Below are 19,822 nucleotides of genomic sequence, written 5' to 3' on the forward strand. Positions count from 1 at the left end.
AGAGGATTACTGGCCTCAAACAGATGCCCTACTCAGACCGTCTCAAAAATCTCCAGCTTTACTCCATTGCATATCGCCTACTCATAGGCGATCTCTGCCTAACATACAAAGTTATATCAAACCCAGAGCTGTTGGACATGCTGCAGTTAAAGAAATCCCAATCCCTCCAAGCTAAATGCTCTAGGGACCTAAACCTTGTCACCACAATAAACAGAACATGTGGAGGGATAGATTCCTGTCCCAGAAACTTCCCATACTCTGGAACAAACTACCTAGCTATATCAAACAAAGCTCCTCATTAGCACTCTTCAAGAAAAATCTTGATGATTGGATAGAATTAGGAAAGTCACCCCAGGGATCACTTCTGTGGCTCTGCTCGACAGGGGCACAGGAAAATAATTTTCTTGAGTGGCGAAAGCCAGGGTAACTTTTTGGCTAGGCTTATATAGGCCCTAGGGTCAATAGCATAGTACCTACCTATGAACCTATGAGACAGTCACCAAAGCGATGAATGAGGGGAAGACAGTGCACACCGCCTACATTGACCTGGCCAAAGCCTTCGATACTATTCCCCACTTGGACTCACTGATAGAACCCACCTAGTCAAAATAGGTGAAGCCACCTCAAGCAGTAGACCCGTAATGAGGGGTGGTTTCCAGGGATTGGTCTTGAGGGCTCTGTTGTTTGGGATATACTTTTCTAAGGTGCAGGCCAAAACCTGTGGGCTATTGCTGACCAGGTTTGCAGATGACTGCTAGCTGGGAGTTGTCATCAACTCCCCTAGTGATGTGGACATCCTCCAAGAGGGTCAAACCCAATCAAATGACTGGTGCCAGAAACATGGTCTCAAACTAAATGCCAAAAAATGCATCATCATCCCCTTTGGGGAGAGTGATGTCCCCACAAATTATCACATTAATAACAAGGTCCTAAGAATGCAGTCAGTCATGAGGGAATTGGACACCCAGGATGATAGAAAACTGACTTTTGACCACCGTATTGTCTCAGTTGTACAGAAAGATTTCTACATAGTCCACCTCATTAGTAAGGGGATCTCATCCATTGACAAGGAGGTCATAATATCCCTGTATTCTTCCCTATAAGATCCATTATTGAGTACAATGCCCCTTTTGGCATGTACCTCACAAAGCACTTGCAGCAGCTGGAGAGACCACAGAGGTTCCTCACCAGGAAAATCCATGGCCTCAAACATCTACCCTATACAGATAGGCTAAAAGCCCTTTCCCTCTACTCAGTCTCATATAGACTCTTCAGAGGTGACCTCTGTCTGGCATACAAAGCAATCTCAGACCCCTCATTGATGGGACTGCTGCATATTCCCTTGTCAAGCTCCACGTGAGTAACCTGTACACGCGACCTCAACCTGGTCTGTGACATGAACAGGACTTGTTGGTGAGACAGATTTATGTCGCAGAGACTCCCTCTTCTGTGGAATAGACTCCCTTTCCATGTCAAGTAGAGTACCTCATTAACCCTTTTTAAGCACAACATGGATAACTGGATGAGGAACAGAAAATACACCCCTGGGATTCCACCTGTGTCCCTCCCAGACAGAGGGAATTGGGTGCATGCTTGTCTGAACATGGGCTAAGTGCTTGGCTAGGCTTGTAAGGACCTCAGGGTCAATAGTCTAGTAACTTCCTATGATCCTATGAATACCAAGCAGTCAAAAGCACCTAACTCTCCAACGCTGGCAATAGAGAATGGAAATGTATGCCATTTCTTCTCAGACTGCCAGTTTAGGCTCTGTTGAGCTGTGCTGCCCTTAAACTATCTAGGAAAAGTGTGAAGGGACTAAAATAAGTTGTTAAGAGCAGGGATAATCTAAAATTACTTGGAAAGTCAGTATTTTGTTTAATCCAATGAGGTTTGTTTTATGATAGCCTCATATTTATTGGTAACACCTGAAACATATTACTGTTTTCATAGTGTAGACATGACATGATAGGGAATGTGTGAAGTGCCTTTTTCAGTGCTGTGTACATATGTAATGGGATTAATGTTGAATATTGTCAATATTGATGGAGAAAGGCTACATTAATGGTAAATGTAAGGTGACTTGAAGTAATGAATTACAGACACTAAACTTCTCCTTCCTACTTCAGTCTTACAGCCAACATATACATGAATGGCTATCATCACTGCAGCAGAAAAACACAATAGAGGCCATATGGATAAAATTAGTCAGAATCACTGCTGTAAGGTGTTTTTCTGTCACCATCTCTTTCTACTATTGTAAGACAGTGCCAGTCATTGATCAAATATAAGGATGGCAGGCGTGTCTTTGTCATTTTGTCACAATATCTGATTGCAGAGTAAAACATGATGCAGCAGAAGGGAGCAAGATACAAGAGGGATAACTTTAGTCTGGACAAGGACTACATCCCTGTGGATTCTCTGAGGACATATGGCAAACATCTGTGACAAGGTCAGGGGTTACTAAAGCAGGCAGATAGAGCTAAGGTATGGACTCAAGATTACCTCTCAACCTTTGAGCATAAAATCATAGCACTGGCCTTTAAAATCATAGCAGAAGGTCAAATAAGAGAACTTTCTTATTTTTCACAATAAAAGGTGTCTATATACTAGGCCATACATAGTTCATAATAGGTAATCTTTGTATAGACTTACTTTACATATTTAATAAGGGAAAAGCTGGGAAGAATGCAATTGCCTGTAATTGCAATGCAGCCCTTTCACACTTTGATTTTAAGAAGAATGTTACTGGAATCATAACAGGTGGTGTGGGCACCAAACTTTTAGACCACTGCAGCAACCATAGACATGCGATGTGTAAAGTTGTTGGATAGCTGATTTTACTATGTTATGCTCAGACGACTGTCCATGACACCTGGCTCACAATGGGAGACAGCTAGGCTACCAGCTATAGCAAGCACCTTAGTGGATTGCAAAATAGAGAGAAAAGGTGCAACTTCACTTTTTATAAGACTTATGCACATTGTGTTGATAATGCACATAAAAAAGGGACTATGAATTACTTAGTCAGGAAATGTGCCTCATTTACATGGGATAATAGCAGAATTAGCTTGCATTCCTCATTTACATATTATTACTCCCTCATGTGTATAACTTTTTCCAAATCACATTACAACTGCTGCAACTGTAGCTACTGTCTATGGATTGCGGCTTAGCTGTGCATAGATATAACAAGCATAAATTCCTGCAACACCTAAGTGCAATAATTTTTGAATACCACCCTAGGTATACTGGGAGAAGTTGCTAGAAGCAGGAAAGCTTTTAACTTCAAATCAATTTGAAAATGGATACAGTGAACATAAGACTCTCCAAGGGCTTATCCAATCAACTCTTAGTGACTCTTTAAAAAGTGTAAAATGTATACAGTAAGAATAGATGATTGGGCAATATGGATTTCTTGGTTATGAATCCAAGATCAGAACCCATAGTATCGAGGGACTTAGTTGGTCAGGCATACTAGATCCCTGTAGATTCAATATCCTTAGAGAGTAATACATTTATGAAAGCATGAGAAAGGGGTCTAGGCATCCAGCTTACAAAGGAAAATGGACTAAGCTAACATTAACTCTAAGATATGCCACTAGTTTATGGGGTGTAAAACTCTAAATGTGTTTAAATTTAGTGCAAAGAGTTACCTGATAACATGTGGCTAAATATGATTGTAATATGTAATGCAACTTACTCACTAGGACAGGGTAGCACAGGACACCTTGGTATGTCAGATGCTGCTTCATTCAACCTATTGATGTTTATGATGTCCCTCCTCTGGGCCAGTGATCAAGGAGCCTCAATCCTCACCACTGACACTGGTGGGGAACATTCACTGTAAGAAAAACAGAGACACAGTATTTTCAGATGCTTCCCTCTGCACCAAGTACAATTTCCCTTAAGAGCACACAAAGAATGCACACTCTAGTCCTGGGGCTGAGCTTCCTCTCCAGGCCCCAAATAAGACTCAACACTGACCACTATAGAGCTGAGTTCTTAGTCAGCTGTTCCAAGCCAAGTCCTCCACTACCCTCTCTGTGAAATCAGTGCTCCCACTGTGTTTGTTCAAGGTAGCTGTCATACACACTCTGTATGAGAATTGATTTTCACACACACATGCGTGCGCATGCTTGTGCACGCACACATACACACACACACACACACACACACACACACACACACACACACACACACACACATACACCTGGGAAAGGCTGGCACATCTTACCCGCTGTGCCACCTCCACCCAGACTATAAGGTAAATCTGCTGCCACCAGAGCACCCGAAGCCAGCTGCTTGAAGGCTCTTACCCGAGTACCCAACTATAATTATTAAAAGTAATACTTATACAAATGGTAGTGTTTAACCAAGTAGCAAGACTTTCAGGAATGCAGAGCCACAGTGCCACTAAATAAATGCAAGTACTCTCAATGGATAATGTTTTCTAAAACACCAGCAACAATAAAAGGTGTAGATATATTTAATAGCAAATAAAAAAAACATGAAAATACTGAAAATCTATTTACAATAAACACAAGTGTTTCAATTGCAAGAAATATAGAGATACAACACAGATGAAAGACTCAGACAGATACAGAAAAAAACATTTAGCTAATCTCACTATAGTTTTTTTAACTGACTGACGAATTACGGTTCTCTAGCTATTTGTTAAAGCAAGGCAAGATGAAAGTGGATGAATGTCTTGTCAGGTCCAAAACAGAGTGTACACCTCACATCTCTTACTGGCATTCAAATACAATTCCACTGCTGCCTACAGAATGACATCACATCAGCTGACTCCCCACTACCCTCTCACTAGAAACTGAGTCAGGATCTAGCATTGCTGTGCACAATACACACATAGAACTTTAGCTAAGGTTTATTACAGTATCTGGAAGCTGTAAAACAATTCCAGCACTTCCACCCTTCCTGCAGAAATTAACAAGCCATTCTCTGGTACCCCAGGGAAGCAATTAGTTCAGCACTAAGGACAACAGCAGGATCTCTGCCCAGGCTTTCTCACAGACATTGAGTCCCTGGTTGCATTCAGACCTGTGAGATAAAATCTTTATGGCTTAAAACAAGTCATTTCATTTCAGGCAACTTTCTTAAGGTTAGCTGGTCTGAGATTAACCACTTTCCTTCCAATATCCTCTGTTAAAATATATACATTTAATCAGTTACAACAATACAGTCTGACATACATGTATATTTCTTTTCCATCCAGCAGGACCCACCGTTGATACATTTTGAACACAAGCACCTTTACAAATACATTTTAACACAAGCATCTGTACAAATCAGTTTGATATTCAAATGACATATAATTATTTACAAAACTCCAGCTAGTTATGTTGGCATATGTTACACATGCACTGTCCTACTCTCCCTAGCACAGCTGGCACTACCTCACATCATCACAATGTTGAAGGATAAAAAAAGCAATTATGCATAAATAGAAACAGGAAGCAAAATCAACAAAGGAATACCATTATCCCAATACGTAAGGAAATATAGGAACCAGAGCAGTCCATATATTACTTAAATTAGGTCAAAAGACAATGAATAGATAAACTGATGACTTGGCCTCTTAAAATAGGCAACCTTTTTTTTATTGTAATCAGTTTTTGTTGGGGAATTCCGTTCGTGTCTTTTACGTTTTTACAACTTTTTTTTTTTTTACTGAACGTGCCTACTTATTGCTTTTTTTAAAAGTGATGTAAACAGTTGCTATGAAGTTGACAAATGACAGATGACATTTTAAATAAGGGGTTCTTTGCAGTGTAAGTATACAAACAATAATGCATAGGTTATTGGGTTAGCTGTTTATGTAAATATTATAATATGATGATGTGTTCCTAAAAGTATCTGATTTGTTATTAATGTTTTGATTCTTGTTCATTGTGTATTTATTCAATAATGTTTTAGAACATAAAAAGAAATGATAACTATACATTAGCAGACAATAATCTATGGAAGACTTTTAGCAGCAACTATTATAGTGTATTTCTTTTACCAAACTCTGTTATACTCAATTAATGATTTACTGTGAAGTCTATAATATCCCTATCAAAAAAAAAAACTTCCTTCTTTTAATTCACTCTACTCACCTGGCCAGTTATCACAGAGGATTAGGAGTGTGAGCTGTTAATGAGCTGCTTTCTGTGGTACAGGGTTTGATTCCCTTAGCCTTCATTTGCCTATTGACCTGAGCAAGTCACTTATCCAGACAGTGCTATGGGGGAATTGGAAAACTGGGCTAGCCTCTTTAATGATCTCCTGGACTACATGCCTGGTGACAGCCTATGAACCATCTGTACAAAATTTAATCACTATTAAGATTGAGCTATTTTAAAATGCTACCTAGCAAAAGGATATTTTATTTTAATGAATTTACCAACAGGAAGGAAAATGCCATAACATTAGCAGTTCTGTTTGCTGTGGTGAAATTCTACATCACAACTACCTGGCTTGACCCAAAGGAAATATATGTTGATTTTTCTAGCAGGATGAACAAGTACCTATGGTTTGTAAATTAATTTATACATTTGAGAATATCCTTCCTGGCTGGAAACGTGAGATGTACTATATCAAGTTATATCTAGCTAAGTTTGTTCTTTACTCCAGAGCTGGAGACACAGAGCCATGGCTTGAACATCATCAACCTTCACTTATATATCACATTTTCTTGAGGTAATTATTCAGTTTACATCTGAATCAGCATGTTTACCCCATTTCTAAATGATGAGGAGCTCACTAAAGAACGAAAGAAAGAAACAAACAAACAAATAAATCCTTGGGCATCTGTTTACCCTTAAAAAAACTATTCTCAGAGGCCTCCTCGCTTAACAAAATTAACTACAGAGTATAAAAGATTAGGATCCTTTGTTGCACCTTTTATATATAAATTGCCACTGATAATATAGAGAAAACTTTAAAGGCCTGACATATCAACACGAGTCAGTGTTCATTTCATTTAAGTCTGGACTTTCTATTCTTCACCACATTTGCTAATAATGAGATTCTCACAGAACAGCATTTTCATTCCTGGAGATCTGACTTGACATTATAATGTCACATTGTATAAACCCAGTCTGTTCCTGCACAGCTAACTGTAATATTGTAAACAATATTATAAGATGAAATGACAAAAAAGAAGTCTTGCTTTAGGTTCATAGTTATATATTAGGCTAACAATCACTGAGGCCTTTATAAGCCTAGCCATGCAATTCAACTTAATTGTGTCTTTATGTATCATGGGTGTTTATTAGGAGGGGGTATGTTAGTTAGCAGGTTTCTAGAGGTTATGTGTGTGGGGTATGTTACTTTGGGCATTACTGTTTGTCTGTGTCTATCGAAGACATGGGGGCCAGGTCTGGGGTGAACTCCAATTTCCCATCCATTCGTCAAGGTTACACTTTAATAGGGTAAGGGATGGATTCTGCTTCACATGGATGGGAATCCTGTTCCAGAGCATGGGGATCCTCTGAGACACATATCTGTCTCACCAACATGTCTTATTTATGCCATAAGCAAAATTTAAATCCTTGGATGTGGTGGTTCTTATGCTGTTCATTTTGTGCACATGCAAAAGGTAAATCAGATCTGGATCTGAGGATGCCTTGTATGCTAGACATAGATCGCCTCTCAGTAACCTGTAGGAGATAGAATATAGAGATAGGGCTTTAAGGTGATCCATATAGGACAATGTGTTTATACCCTTGATTACTTTTGTGGGCATTCCAACAGTTGTGTAAGTTTGGTCTGGTACATGCTGAAGGGGGTGTTATACTCAATGATGGGTCTGATAAGGGCTGGAGAAAGTGGCAGTATGACTTTCTTGGACCTGCATGCCATGCCCTTAATTATTAGTTGGCGACATAGAATGATTTTCTTACTTCCCTGGCCACATGTTGGTCAAAGGCTAAATTACTGTCTACATATGCTCCTAGATCCCTGACTATTGGGTCAACTCTTAGAGGCGTCTTATCTATGGAGTGATTAGCTTGGGTGGCAGTTTTCCCAAAAGGCATTATAATGCATTTCTTGGCATTGAGTTTTAGCCTATGACTTTGACTCCAGTCATTTGTCAGTGTTAGATTCTCTTATAAGATGTTGGTGTGAAGGGAAGAATCTATGATAGCTCCCAATTTGCATTATCAGTGAACTTGGTCAGCCAAAGGCCCTTGATATTCGACTTTATCTCTGAAAAGTAGATGCCAGATCATAGCAGGCTCAGCACAGAGCCCTGATGCACCCCACTGGTGACCATTCTCTAAGTGGAGGTGGTATCACCAATCCTGACTTCCTGAGATCTGTTTGTGAGCCAGCTGGCAATCCAGCAAATTATGTAGGGGTTTATGTCCAGTTTGAGAGTTTCTGAACTATACTTGAGTGAGGTATTCTATTGAATGCCTTAACTAGGTCCCTGTAGGCAGCATGCATCTTTTTCCCTTTATCCTTTGCCTTGGTGACCTGTTCAAAGAACTATGCCAGGTTTAGTAGGCATAATCTTCCTTTGACAAAGCCAGACTGGGTTGGGTTCAGTGTCTGAGGGTTGCTTATCTCTTTGTTGATCATTTTCCTGATAATTCATACCATGGCTTTGGATATTAGACTAGTCAGACTAATAGGTCTATAGTTTTCAGGGTCAGTTGTCAGTTGACAGTCTACCCTTGTGAGAGGTGGGATAACCATTGCAGTGTTCCATTTTCATGGTATAAAGCCTGTTTTGAGGCTATAGTTGAAAAGTGACTCAAGTAGTCCTGATAGGTCATGTTTCCAGCTATTTAAGATGCATCCTAGAAAACTGTTGGGGCCCATTAAGGCTGTGTTTTTGGCCTTAGTGAGCACTGCCATAACCTGCTCCCTGTTACTTTATTTTATTTATTTGACATTTGTTTACTGGAAAGGTCCAACTGGGTGGGTGCCCATTTTCAGCAGAGGCCCAGGGAGAAAAGCTCTGAAAACAATTAGAAAAAAAAATTACACTAGTTACATTGATTACATTAACATATTACACAGCAATGTAGAACATTTCATACATACCAGGAAACAATCACTTTTACATACACAACCAATACCGCAGTACCAGAATACAAGATTCATTTTTACATACATTAGTTAAAACAATCCTACTTATTAGCTAAATACATTATGTTTTAATAGGAGATTTTCTCTGTAAGATAGGTGGGCCTTACAATGACACAGGCAAAATTCTTCAAATATATAGTAAAGAGAGAGATATCATAAAGTTGTGCTTATTTTATAGGACTTGCTGAACAGGACAGAGAGAGGAAAGGAGAGGAATTAGAGAAAAGGGAAAATCAGTAGTGTGAGCTAAGTGTTAAACAGTAAAATGTGGAGTAGGCAGGATGAGGAAGCACAAGAAAAAGCAAGGTTATGAGAAAGAGGGCTTAGTTTAATCAAAAGGAAGTAGTGGTAAGTTAAGGGTTAGGTAGATAGAGAGGAAAGAATAGGTAAGTATGTTAAGTAGAGTGAGATGGAAGATAGAGAATGAATTAAGTTTCTGTAGGAGGGGATATGGAATGAGTAGATTTCTGCTATGCTGTGGCAGGGGGGGAAAAGATTAGGGTGGTAAAAGTATAGCAGAGTTCTATATGATGGTCAGTCAAGGAGGAAGACACTAGGCATGAGTAGCTATTGAACAGGAAGATTTGGATTTAGCCAGGACTAGAGCATGAGCAAAGCCAGATATTGATCAGGTGATTTTTAAGTAGGTTTTTTTTTAATTTGTGGGGTTATGCTAGTTGGTATTTCATAGTGGGAGACAGGGGGGAGTGGGGGTGAAATTTGAGCTGCTTTTGTCAGTCTTCAAATTCGCTATGTAGCTCTGCTCAGAGAAAGTGACTTCACAGACCAACAGTTTACCACGCTGATGTATGCTGCCTTTGAGGTTTTGGACATAACTGTAGAATGCTTTGTGGTTGTCTTTAGCCTGTGAGGCTGTCTTGACCTTGTAACTGGCCTCGATGGACTTAATTAGTCCTTTCCTCTTTGCATTCATTAGAGAGCTCCTATAATTATGGGAGTTGCTCTTCCTGATTTTTGCCATGACTTTTCTTCCTTTTATTGTATACTCCATTAAGGTTAGGATTCCAGTAGCGCAGTTTGTTTTTAGCGTTTGTTTTGGGATTAATTCCAGTAGGTACAGTAGCCTCTATACAGCCATTTACATGGTTGTACATAGTCTTTGTGAACAATTCCTCATTGGTTGTTGTGAACGTGGGGTTGGAAGGGGCACTGAATTTTTGTAAAGCCTCACTTAGTAGGGTGTAGTTTGCTTTGAAATAGTTCTTAGCTTTTACAGGGTTTGTTTGTGTTACCAAGTTGATTTTTATTTCAAAGGAGAATTGAAGGAATTGTATGATACTGGAATGAACTGGAAATAGCTGGAACAGACTGGAATGAGATTGCAATGAATGTCTTTGTCTTTTAATTACTCAGAACTGTGCTGAACAGGTGCCAGTCTCTAAATGTGCCAAATCATCAGAATAAAAGTCTGTATACACTGTAGTTCGGTTAAGAATGTTTTATTATGTACAGTGGAGGCAGATGTCAGCAACATCCTGAATCAAATCTTAATTTCTCCAATAACAGTGCTGGATAGAAATAGACTGAATTATGATGTCCATAGCTTCTGCACTTATTATTCTCAGAATTATTTCTTTTCTTCTGAATATTACAATTAATATTCTGGAATGCTGGATATTTGAACTGATTTCTGTACTCACTCTCGAGTGTCTGTACAAAACGTCTGTGGACTGCACTGCAATGACTTTCTGCATATAAGAAACTGTCTGAAATATCTCCTAATAATACCAAAACCCTGTAAATTTCTACATGCCTCTTTAAACTTGGTTCACAAGCCTGTTTGCACTTCATGTACTGCACATTCTGTTAGCACATGTTATTCTTATCAGTATTCTTGACTGAAGGTTACTGAAACATTCCTTTACATCTGCTGTAATATGGGTTTCTTTCTAGGCCTTTAAATGAAACATAATCTTGCAGAGACAGCTTTATGGTCTGACCTTACCAGTGAGGACAAGAGTTGGGGGAGTGTGCAACGCTTTCCCATATTGGTGAGTACCTGGTCCAGTATGTTTGAACCTCTAGTGGGCGTGAGCACTATCTAGTTAAGGGTATTTGTGTTAATAATGCATGGAATCAGGAATATCTGACAGGACAAAATCATCCTCCGCAAGGAAGAGTAAACCTGTCTGGTGGACATCTGCAATAAATAAACTATATAACAAAAGGAAATAAACATGCTGTCCAGGAACAAGAAGAAGCAGGTGCCCAATTGGAAGAAATCTCTCCTTAGCCTGAACAAGCAAATAAGAGCACTAGTGAAATCCTCTAAAGCCAACTTTGAGTCCAAATTGGCTACATCTACTAGAGACAATCATAAAGGCATTCTTCACATATGTCCACAATCTCAAAGGAAGCACCTAGATCTGTTCAGAACTGGTGGTCAAGGACACCACATACACAAATGCTGTAGATATAATCACTCTACTGGCTGACAGATTCAGCAAAAACGTCACCCCTCTGTCCCCCCATCAGTAAATCAGGACATCCAAAGTACCTGCCCCCCACCTCTTATCTCTAGGGAACAGGTCATCACTGCCCTCTCAAAGGCAAAAAATACAGCCTCCATTGGGACCCGATAACATTCCAGGCTACATCCTACATGAACTTAGGCATGAACTTGCAGCACCATTAGGCACCATATTCAATCAAATCCTGAGTACTTTGTCCCAGCCGAGTGTAGGCCAGACACTGTCATCCCTTTACACAAAGGTGGAGCGTCCAATGATCCAGGAAATTATAGACCCATCAGCCTAACTAGCCTGATCTGCAAGGCCATGGAATGGATTATCATGGACCTCATTAACATGGACATTGGCAACCTCCAAACACTAGACCCCACACAGTTTGACTTTGTCAAGGGGAGGTCATGTCTGTTAAATCTCATTGACTTCTTTGAGACAGTCACCAAAGCCATGGATGAGGGGAAGATGGTGTACAATGCCTACCTTGAACTGGCCAAAGCCTTTGACACTATTCTGTACTCGGGCATAATAGACAGACTCTCTCAACTAGGCATCAATCCATATGTTACCAGATGGGTAGCAAACTGGCTCACTGATAGAACCCACCTAATCAAAATAGGGGAAGCCACCTCAAGCAGTAGACCTGTAATGAGCAGTGTACCCCAGGGATCGGTGCTGGGGCCTCTGTTATTCAGGATATACTTCTCTGAGGTGCAGGCCAAAACCATTGGGCTGTGGCTGACCAAGTTTTCAGATGACTGCATGCTGGGCATGGTCATCAATTCCCCAAGTGATGTGGACGTCCTCCAAGAGGGTCTCACCCAAACAAATGTGTGGTGCCAGAAACATGGCCTGAAGCTGAATGCCAAAAAATGCATCATCATCCCCTTTGGGGAGAGTGATGTCCCCACAAATTATCACATTAATAACAGTGTCCTAAGTACGCAATCAGTAGTGAGAGATTTGGGCACCCAGGTTGATAGCAACCTGACTTTTGACAAGCATGTTGCTTCCGTTGTACATATTCCACCACATAAGTAAAGATATCTCATCCAGGGACAAAGAGGTCATAAGATCCCTGTATTCTTCCCTTATAAGGCCAATTATTGAGTACAGTGCCCCCTTTGGCATGTACCTTGCAAAGCACATGCAGCAGCTGGAGAAACCACAGAGGTTCCTCACCAGGAGAAACCAGGGCCTTAAACCTCTACCCTGCACAGATAGGCTAAAAGCCTTGTCCATCAGCTCAATTTCATACAGACTTCTCAGAGTTGACCAGTGTCTGACATACAAAGCAATCTCAGACCCCACCTTGATGGGACTGCTGCATATCCGCAAGTCAAGCTCCACTCAGGTAACCCGTACGTGCAACCTCAACCTGGTCTGTGATATCAGTAGAACTTGTTGGTGGGACAGATTTGTGCCCCAGAGACTCCCCAATCTGTGGAATAGACTCCCTCTCCACGTCAAGCAGAATACCTCATTATCTCTTTTTAAGTTCAATCTGGATAACTGGATGGGAAACAGAAAATACACCTCTGGGATTCCACCCGTCTTCCTGCTGGACAGGGGCTTTGGGTGCCGACTTGTCTAAACATGGGCTAAACTCTTGGCTAGGCTTATAAGGGCCTCAGGGCCAATAGCCTAGTAATGTCCTATGATCCTATGATAATAATGTCTAGGGATTGTTGTGCCTGCAAGTATGCTGTAGTGTATGTTTCCCAGTCCATAGTGGGTTTGTTAGTCTCCCATGAATACGGTATCTGGTTTAATCATGAGTGCCTCCAGCAGGTATGTTCTATGGTATTCTAGTGACATAGAGAGTGACCTATAACTTGCTAGGATATGGGACTTCGTCTGGTGATTTCCATGTGGATAAATTCCAGGACATTGTCCTGTTTAACCAGCATGCTTGTTGCTAACATAGATTGACACTCCTCCACCTTTTGTCTCTGTCTACCCAGCTGATGGTCTAAATGTGTGGAAGGTACTGAAGCCTTGTACAGCTGGAGTATTTTCTGTGTATTTAAACTATGTCTCAAAGTAATGGCACCGATGTCCATATTCTCTATATTTTAAGCAAGTGACTGAATATTAAATAACAGCAATAAGCAATGAAATAATAAAAAATACTAAATCTAGAAATTATTTTTTCAAACTTTGTTCACTGATATGTGTGAAGTATTTAACTAGGACCAGGGTGTGTGTGTTTCTTATGGAAAAAATATAAATAATTGTAATTTCATGGGGAGGATTCTTTATTAAGGAAATATAGCCTTCAGTCTCATGGCATGTCAGGCAGTGCCACACGTGGCTCACAACCTTTTTGAGGGACAAAGCCAAAAATAATGGAGAGCAAAGGTCCAAAATCAGGAATATTTAAATATTATTCAAATTTACTTAAACTAATAGAACAGCTGGTTATATATCAGCCTTCATTTTCTGAACAGTCAGAAGTATGAAACTGTAAAGACTGGCATTATTGACTAACTATAATACTTACGATATCAAGGACATTTTGCAAAAATCAGTGACAGTTAAGAAGTATGCTATCACATATCAACAGTTTTTTAATATGCTAACTCTTTCCCAGTTTGACAGGTTGGGTTTAAGGAACACCAGATGCTGCTTTTTCCAAACCAAGAGAATTCCTTCATGGATATATAGTCAGTGGACTTAAATGTGTTGATTAAATACTGAAAAGATATGATAGATCAGGCCATTGAGAGCAGTTCTGATGTTGGAATCACATTTATTCATCCATTCACTCATTCAGTCATTCATTCATCATATCAGAAGAAGCCATTCAATGGCACCCACTATTGGGTGGTGATGATTGGTGGTGATGTTCATTCTGATGGAGATGGTTATCAATGCATCAGTACTGTAACTTCAGCATAAGAGGCAGAGATGGCCACATATTCCCTCACTGCATGCCCCATGTGTATTAAGGAGGTGCTGATTTGGGAGGATTACTTTCATCCAGGGTAATTTGAATCATGGTAGTGTGAAGGTTTCTGTTTGGAAACAATTCTAATCCTTTCAAACACTGGCAACAAAAATGTTCATCCAAGTTTGTGAGAAAAAAAAAATGAACAGAATTAATTTTAGTATGTTGTAAAATGAAGTGTTAAATAATGGTACAACAACATTACAATGTTTTGACTGATTAATTTTCAAACATAGTTCACCTGTACAGACTTTCTTGTTTCAATGTCAGTGTAATTCAAAGTTTCTTTAGTTGAGGCTGCTTATTTGTTTATTATTTGGTGACTTGGGAGTTGGACAGGTCCAGAGATGATCTTCCTCCGTGTTTTGGGCTCAGAGGCAATAAACAGTGCAAGTAAACTTGAGTTATACCTTTCAGATATGATAGATTGATAGATTGTTAGTTTTACATAATTGCAAAACTTTACAAAGTTCATATACAGTTATTAGACCATTTTTATAAAGAAGAAATGTTATACAGTTCTTATACATTTCTAATAAAATAGCAGGTTTACATTAGATCTTGTCATTTTACATGGGTTGCTATACCGTTTGGCTACACAAAATTGCTTCTTAAAGGTTTAAAAGTGAATTTCCTTGGGAAGAAAAACTTAAAAATGGAAGTGAAAAAAAAACTAGATATTACAAAGATAGGCATAGAGAACAAGCAGAAAACATGGGAGTAAGAAAAGTTAAATGGCAAACAAATCAGATGACAGATCATAAGTATTTTTAGAATTTTAAACCTTTTAAAAGAGTTTATCCAGTATCCTTAAAGCATTTACAAACAACTTCCTTGAGGAGATACTTAAAAAGAGACTTCTTAAACTTGGTAAGAGTATCTTGATGCCTTATTTCAGATGGTAGTTTGTCCCAGAGAGCTGGGTCTCTTCGTGAGAAGGCCATTTCACAAATGGCTGTTTCAAATGGAGAATGGTTACATGAAATGATATTATTATGGGAGTTCCTTGGGGACTGTTCCCAGAGTGGGTATTTTCTTTTTAAAGGTTCTACTTACTTAAAAGAGCTCTTGTGTTTCATCTTCCAATCTACCACCTTCATGACCCTGGAGTTGGTTATGTAACATAGTGAGGGTGTAAATGAAATTAAGCATTGTTTATTACTTAAACTGTGATGCAGTTATCCCACTTCACAAAGGGGGAGCCACCACTGATCCTGGGAACTATCGTCCTATTAGCCTGACGAGCCTGGTCTGCAAGGCCATGGTACGTATCATCATGGAACTCATAAACAAAGGCATTGGTAATCTCCAAACTCTGGACCCCCACCCAGTTCAGGTTTGTGAAAGGCAGATCATGCCTTCTGAACCTGATCGACTTCTTTGAGGCAGTCACCAAAGCCGTAGACAAGGGTAAGGTGGTTCACACAGCCTATTTTGACCTCGCCAAGGCTTTCAACACCATTCTCCATTCTGGAATTATAGCCAAACTCACTAAACTAGGTATAAATCCCTACATCACAAGATGGGTTGCCAGCTGGCTCACTGACAGAACCCACACTGTAAAAGCTGCAGACTCCAAATCTGACTTCAAACCAGTGATAAGTGGAGTATCACAGGATTCAGTCCTGGGACCTCTCCTGTTTGGTATCTACTTCTCTGAAGTAGAGGCCAACACTGAAGGCCTCTGGCTAATGAAGTTTGCAGATGACTGCAAACTAGGAGCCATAGTCGAGTCCCCAAATTATGTGGGCATCCTACAGAAGGGCCTCACTGAGACAGATGCCTGGTGTCAGAGGCATGGCCTCAACCTCAATGCCAAAAAGTGCATTATCATCCCCTTTGGTAAAAACTCTGTAACCATGAGGTACCACATAAATGGCAGTCTACTTAATGCTGAATGTGTGATAAAAGACCTTGGGACCCAGGTGGTCATTAGTCTCTCCTTTGATAATCACATCACCACAGTAGTCAGGAAATCCTTCTATGTGGCACACCTCATCACAAAAGGGTTCTCATCCAGGAAAAAAGAGGTCATTGTTCCCCTCTACTCGGCACTCATTAGACGCATTATAGAGTACAACGTCCCTTTTGGAATGTACCTCACAAGACATCTGCATCAGCTGGAAGGGCCACAGAAGTACCTCACAAAGAGGATTACTGGCCTCAAACAGATGCCCTACAGTGACCGTCTCAAAAAACTCCAGCTTTACTCTGTAGCATATTGCCTCCTCCGAGGAGATCTCTGCCTAACATATAAAGCTATGTTAAACCCAGAGCTGTTGGATATGCTATACCTAAAGAAATCCCAATCCCTCCAAGCTGCATGATCTAGGGACCTAAACCTTGTCACCACAATAAACAGGACATGCTGGAGGGAGAGATTCCTGTCCCACAGACTTCCTATACACTGGAACAAGCTACCCATCTATGTCAAGCAAAGTTCCTCATTAGCACTCTTCAAGAAAAATCTTGATGTGTTAATGGGAAATAGGAAATACACCTTGGGGATCACTTATGTGGCTCTGCTTGACAGGGGCACAGGAAATTAACTTTCTTGGGTGGCGTAAGCCAGGGAACCTTGTTGGCTAGGCTTACTTAGGCCCTTGGGCCGATAGCCTAGTACCTACCTATGAACCTATGAACCTATGAACATGCATAATATCTTCAGTTACTGTAATGCAGGAGGGTGACCATCTACATCATGAGCTGCTAACAAATTTCAGACTGTAGCTGCTATTCTCTCAATTTCCTTTTCTTGTTATGTAAATCTGAGCAAGTCACTTAGATGGAGAGTGCTTATGTGTTACCTCTGAAAAAAGATTTCTTCCTAGTGGGGTCACCTGGTTAATACATGGATAAAATAAAAAAATATATATGTAACCTGTCACTGTACACTACATTTAATTGTTTTCTGAAGATGTTATGCAGTATAGCAGTCTAATGTCTACACTTAGGTTCATAGATGTAAACTAGGCTAATGACCACCAGGGCCTTTATAAGCATAGCTGCGCAACCCAACCCAGTTGCATGCCCTGGTAACATGTGTGTCTTAATGGGGGGTATGTTATTTAGGAGGGGTATATTAGTTAGGAGGTTGCTAAAAAGTTATTTGGGGAAGGGCTATGTTATTTAGGGAATGTTTACTGTCTGCTTGTGTCTATAAGAGACATGAGGGCCAGCTCGGGGATGAATTTATGATTACCCATCCAATGTTAGTTAGGGAGTGTTTACTGACTACCTCTGTCTACAAGAGACATGGGGGCAAGACCAGAGATGAATATGGGGTTTCCCATCCAATGGTCAAGGTTACATTACGTTACATTAGGTTAGGGATGGCCTCTTCTTCACATGGATGTGGAGCTTATTCCAGAACATGGGGATTCTTTGATTCCCATATCTGTCTTGGTAGCATGTTCTATTCATGTCTCAAACAAAGTTCAAATCCCTGTATCTAGTGTTTCTGATGGTGCTCATTTTGCAGATGTGCAAAAGCTCCTTCAGGGGTGGATATATGGATGCTTTAAATGGCAAGCACAGACAGCCTCTCAACATCCTGTAGGAAACCGAGTATAGAAACAGGGCTGTAAGGTGATCTGTACAGGACAGTATGTTATTACCCAGGAATCTGTGAGCATTCCAACTGTTGCATATGCCTAGTCAGGAACATGCCAAAGGGGGCATTGTACTCAATGATGGGTCTGATAAGGAACAAGTAGAGTAGTACTTTTACTTCCTTGGACCTGAATGCCATACCCTTACTTATTTCTGGAAGAGTCAAGACATGCCCTTCGAACTACTATCCACCCCATTATGGCAGTGAAGTGAGGGTAGACTGAAAGATAAAGTAAAATGGTTCTTTTGGGTAGAAAGAACTGAAGCTAGGTAGGGCAGACCAAAATGAGAACCATGTAGATGATAAAGAATCACTCAGGCAGCCAGGACAAGTTCTGCATGAATGCGCATAATTAGCCTTACTAAATAAAAAACAATATTATTAAAATGTCTGGTACATTCTAGTATATCATAACTATGTGCTGAAGAAACACACAATACACTAAGGCATTATGGGTAAAAGGTAGAGGAAAGCAAAAAGGGGGAAGGGGCTCAGCTTAAGACATTTATAGAGGACTGTATAATTGCTAACATTACACCTAATCACAATTCATTAACCCATGAAGTTCATCAGAGCAGTAATCCCCAAAATGCGCAAGCTTAAAAAAAAATAGCATAAAACTACTATATCTTCAACAACCTCCCACAGAAATTGAAACAACCTTTAAAACCAATGTAAAACAAAACCTGCTCAAGGGTAATACGTGCAGCTGTTCCAGGGACATTGTATGAAAAGCAAGTTTTTTTCAGTGGCTGGTAATTCACATGAGAATTCCATTCAATTAGCTAAACCTATTGCTCAATTGAATATGCATATACATATGTATATACTTTGTAAATCCGTTTTGCCAAGAGTTCATAGGATCCCTTCTTAATCCCGTAGAACTCCCTGACTAGGTGTTTGTTTACTTCTTCTCAGCTTGTTGTATAATGTAACACTGTAATATGCTGCTACAAATATATCTACTCTAGCTCATTTTGATACTGCCCAATTCTTGTGTTTGTTGTGTTGAACAATAAATACCAACCAACTTAATGAACTATTATAAGCCTTGCTATATTTATCATGCCTATAAATGTGTTGTATATTGGTTCCATTGACTTCTAATAGCATCCATTTTAGCAAATTGGAATAAGCCGTGAACCATGTTTTAAACTGATGCAACAAAACTACTTGTAGCTTCTATATGCACTTTGTACAACTGTCATTATCTCTGTTAACATATTGTTGTTGTTGTGTCTTTCAGCTTTTCCCGGTTAGGGGTCGCCACAGCAGAACTCCGGTCCGCTAATGATTGGCAGTAGATTTTTACGTGCCGAGTTGCCAGCCCTGATGCACAACCTTCAACGAAGGTACGCCCATTCACGCATGTCTCCACACAGAAGACGGTCTAGCTGAGAATCGAACAGGACAATGTCTTACTGTGAGGCGACAACGCTACTGCAGCACCACCACTGCATAAGCTCTACAAAATAAGTAAACCCATAATGGAACATTATCTACTAACTTTACTGTTGCCATAAAAGATAAGTATGTTTTTGTTTTCAGTGATATTGTATCTGTTTTCAGTTGGGCTGAGCCTAAAATTGGTCCCTTGTGAGTAATGGTGTAGCTGGATCACAAGTACAAATAAGTAAACAAAAAATATATCTCCCCTAAGTCCAAATATGCAGT

The sequence above is a fragment of the Protopterus annectens genome, chromosome 2.part1 (genome assembly GCF_019279795.1).
Source record: "Protopterus annectens isolate FY-2018-M chromosome 2.part1, PAN1.0, whole genome shotgun sequence".
Taxonomy (NCBI): Eukaryota; Metazoa; Chordata; order Ceratodontiformes; family Protopteridae; genus Protopterus; species Protopterus annectens.